Here is a 4,793-nt window from a genome sequence, read left to right on the forward strand (position 1 = left end):
TACTATGAATAGATGTGGTTTGGTGCTGTGCTCTTTGTAAAGTGTTTCTTTGCTGGGATCTCCACGTGTTTATCGCGCAGCTCTTCTGGGTCCTAAAGACGTCCGATTAGTAAGAGGCGAATATAAACCTGTGACCCTGCCTGTGAAATCCAGGCTCAAGTCTTAAGATCTAATAAGGCACCACAAAGTTTAATTTCACGTATTTTGAGAAACTAAAAGTCAATATTAAAAATATCCAGGTTATATTTTTACTGCACAGTCTTTACATTAGGGGAGCAACCTTTCAACTCCTTGGTAACTAAAGCATGCATAATGTCATTTTTTTTATTTTTACTTCTTTTTTATTTCTAATGCATTGTTGCACAGTGAAGTAAGTAAAGTAAAGTAAATTAAAATTACATCATGATAAGAATTATATTAATGATCTGATTCAAGATCTGGCATGGATGAGGGAAACGGTGACTTTAATAGTTTCCAATGGAAACACTGCATTTTTCAAAGAAGCCAGCAGCTGGCCCTTTTTTCGCGCTGAAATCCGGCGCTCAGCTCTGAGGGGGCGTGCACACCAAAGCTTTTACGCCCGCAGCCGGCGCATATTTTCAATTGTTTCTAATGGAAGATCAGCGTTTTTCAAATAAGCCAGCCAGCATCTAGCGTTTTTTTTATCGCTTAGCTCTGAGCGCAGAGAGTTGAAAGATATTCAACTTTGGCTGAAAAGCTCCGCTCGTCATGTCAGTTGTCACACGCACGTCCAATCACAGTGGATGAGGGGTGGGACATTAGCACAGCAACCAACCAGCACATCGCACAACGACTGATAAACAAAACTTTTAAACGCAGCTGAAAACGCCTGTAGGACGCCGAATGCCAGGTGTTTTTCAGCTGAGCGCCAGCTTTCTTCAGTCGAGCGCTTTGGTAGCTGTCATACTTGAGCTGTGAGCCAGTTGATTGTTTTGATACTTGTCCGACCCCTTCTCCACTGTGATTTGACGGTCGTGTGAGAACTGACATTAACGCGCAAAGCTTTTCACCCAAAGTTGAATCTCTTTCAACTCTCGAAGCTCAGGGTTGAGCGCGGAAAAAACGCAGAGTGCCGGCTATCAGCACGGAAAATAAAAGCTAGCTGCTGGCTTAGGGGTTGTGTACACCAAAACTTTTATGCCGGCGGCCGACGCATGTTTTCAATTGTTTCCAATGGAAGCTGCGTTTTTCAAATAAGAGAGTTGAAAAATGTTCAACTTTGGATGAAAAGCTCCACTCGTCAATATCAGTTCTCACGTGGCCGTTCAATCACAGTGGAGGTGGGGGCGGGACGAGTATCAAAGCAACTAACCGTCTCACAGCTGACATATCAGAGCTACCAAAGCGCTTAGCTGAAGAAAGCTGGCACTCAGCTGAAAAACAGCTGGCATTCGGCGCAAGGCCGTAGCCAGGATTTTTCAAATACCGAGGACAACCCCTACATTTTTTATTATTATTATTTATATTTTTTCCAAATTACAGAATAATAATAGACACGTCCAAACTACGACATAGCACAAATGTAACTGTGTCTGTGAGAATTTTTTTGGTGACTCACGCCGCATTCAGACAGCCAGCGATGTTATCGCTGCTCATCGCCTGCCGCTGGTGGTTGATGTCGCTTGTGGGCGTTCCCACTTCTGGTTGCGTATTAGTGTGACGTTGTAAACAACAAATCAGTGCTCCACTTACTTCACTCCCATTGGTAGTCACTCGTAAAACTTGCTGCTAATTTGCATAAAGTTAAACTTTTCTCAACTTTTGTCGCGCGAATCCGTCGCTAATCGCGCCTACATTCTGTCGCCAACGGTCACGTTCGCTCGTGTCGCCGGAAGTCGCCCAGTTTCCATTGAAATGAATGAGATCGCGTCGCTCTGCTACTGCTTGTCGTTGGCTGTCTGAATGGGGTGTAAAAGCATCCAAAATAAATCAATGGTTACATTTCATCATCTGAAGTGTAAGTCACCCTTTGCCTAAAAACTGCAAAACTGTGTCATTTTTTTTCAAGAAGCTTCTTAAATTTTCAATTTAGGATGAATTTTTAAGAGTATCGAAGGAGTTTATATACAATATGGGCTTTTATTGGCTGATTTCCGTGTAAGTCACCTATTTCAAAAATACATTTTTGGTTTTCTAATAATTATTAACTAAATTAGTCAGTTTGGCACAGCTATATTTTTGGTCTACAAAAGCAATTTCAAGCATTTAACCATGCACCTTCAGATTAAATTATTTTTAAGATCATAGTTAACATTTTAGTCAAGTGACCTTAAACTTTTGAACAGTAGTGTAGTTTTGAATCTAATTGGTAGCTGTATTGCATCTCATATTGTAGGCTATTTGCTGCATAACCATAACTCTCCCCTTCCCTCCTTCTCTTTGTCTGCTCATCTTTTGCTGGCTTTCCAAATGATAATTTAGTTTGTTGCAGCCTTTTCATTTTCATTTGCTTTATTAGATCAGAATTACAGACGTGGAAAGACTCTTTACTCAGCATAAGTTGCACGTTACATAAACATTCTTGCCTTTCTTGCATACTATTCTGGTATAAAAGCAGTGCTTATCATACTTTGTGTTTGCGACTGCTACCTTTAAGCTTGTTGTACTTGCCATCGCTCATCGCTCTGTCAGGCAGACTGCACGTGAGGACCGGGCTGCCTGTGAGTGTCAAGCAGCAGCACCCACTGCTCGTTGAGTGGAGAGAATGATACATCCTCTCGCGTCAATCTCCAACCACGCCAGAAAAGATCGCTAGATTTGTCCTTTTTTGCTTTTTTAAGTCGCTAAAGGGGTTTAAAAATGGCTAAAACTAGGGACAAAGTCATCATCAAGTTGGCAACACGGCACTGCTGTGTGCATGTTTATACAGTGTACGAACTTGAACTAAGCCTGCTTCTGGTTGGCTAACAATGGAAATTCAGCCAGTCATCATTGGGTATGTGGTGGTCCCACCCCCTCTAACATACACAGGCCAATCATCATCAGTTGAAGAGAAAAACATTGCCTGTCTGATAGTCTACTCGCTTCAGTGAGATTAACGCGCAACATTTTAATGTCAGTAACAGTAACGACGAAAATTTATTTGATTATTCGTTACTGAAAAAATAACACCATTAGTAACGACGTTTATTTATAACGCCGTTATTTCCATCACTTCACGTGATGGTCCGTAGATGCAAGGATAATTGTTTCGTCTGCTATTTTCACATCAAAATGAAACAAAACTTTAAGAAAAACTACCGAGGACATGACCTCGGTGTCCTCAATGGTAGCTACGGCCATGATTCGGCGTTGTCCAGGCGTTTTCAGACGCGTTTAAAAGTTTTGGTAGTCCTGCCCCTTATTTGAAAAACATATTTGAGCTTCCATTGGAAACAATTTTAAACATGCGCCGGCTGTGGGCGTAAAAGCTTTGGTGTGCACGCCCACTAAGTGCGGAAAAAAATCCCCCGCCAGCTGCTGGCTTTTTTGAAAAATGTTGTGTAAGGGGTTGTGTACACCAAAACTTTTAAATGCGGCTGAAAACGCCTGGGCAACGCCGAATGCCAGCTATTTTTGAGCTGAGTGCCAGCTTTCTTCAGATAAGCGCTTTGGTAGCTCTGATACAACAGCTGTGAGATGGTTGGTTGCTGTGCTACTTGTCCCGCCCCTCTTCCACTGTGATTGGACGGCCACGTGAAAACTGACATTGACGAGTGGAGCTTTTCATCCAAAGTTGAAAATATTTCAATTCTCGGTGCTCAGCGCTGAGCGCGGAAAAACGCCAGGCACCAGTTTTCAGCGCAAAAAAAACGCTAGCTGCTGGCTTATTTGAAAAATGCCGAGCTTCAATTAGAAACAATTGAAAACTTGCGCCGGCAGCGGGCGTAAAAGCTTTGGTGTGTCCAGCCCTTTAATTAAAAATTCAACTCTGAGTGAAAAGATCAGCTTGTCAATGTCAGTTCTCACATGGTGGTCCAATCACAGTGGAGGAGGGGCGGGACAAATATCACAACAACCAACCGGCGCATCGTACAACTACTGATAAACAAAGCAGAAGAATCACAGCTACCAAGCAGAAAAAAGCTGGCAGTCGGCATCCGCCTGGCGTTTCATCCGCGTTTAAAAGCTTTGGTGTGCACACGCCCTAATGTTTATACCAGTATACTGTGCAGTACTCTAGGCATTCTTCAATTTTGTGCAGTGTAATTTATATGTTCCTACTGGTTTAGTCTACTCTATGGGGAAAAGTTCTGTATTTAATATTGACTGCTACACCTATTGCATAATTTCTGAGTTTGTTTACAACTCTCTGTATTTTTAATGGGGTCATTTTCTCCACCATACCTTTTTGATATGCAGAGCACTCTAATGACAGTCTCAAGGTTTCCACAAGGTAGAATACTGAGCAGAACCTATAGGACTTGCTTACATTTTTCTCCCTGCATATTTTCAAGTCAACAAATCTTCTTCAAGTCAAGTTAGCTCTGAATTTAAATGGTTGAATACAGAATTATGCACTTATAAATGACTAATCTCCGCTTTATCATCAACACATCCAACCTGTCATCTAAATACATTACATTCTCGCCCAAATTCTATTAACCCTAATTTTCATTTTCCGCACCAGAAACTCTGACACTTCCAGGGCAAAAGCAGCGTCAGACAGTAAGATATGCCCCTCTTTGTACTGAGTGGCTCCACTTACTGAAATTGTGCATTACAAAAAGCTAATGGCCAATATTATCATACTAATATAATAAATGCACACTCACTCTGAATAAAGACAGGAT

The sequence above is a fragment of the Paramisgurnus dabryanus genome, chromosome 17 (assembly GCF_030506205.2).
Source record: "Paramisgurnus dabryanus chromosome 17, PD_genome_1.1, whole genome shotgun sequence".
Taxonomy (NCBI): domain Eukaryota; kingdom Metazoa; phylum Chordata; class Actinopteri; order Cypriniformes; family Cobitidae; genus Paramisgurnus; species Paramisgurnus dabryanus.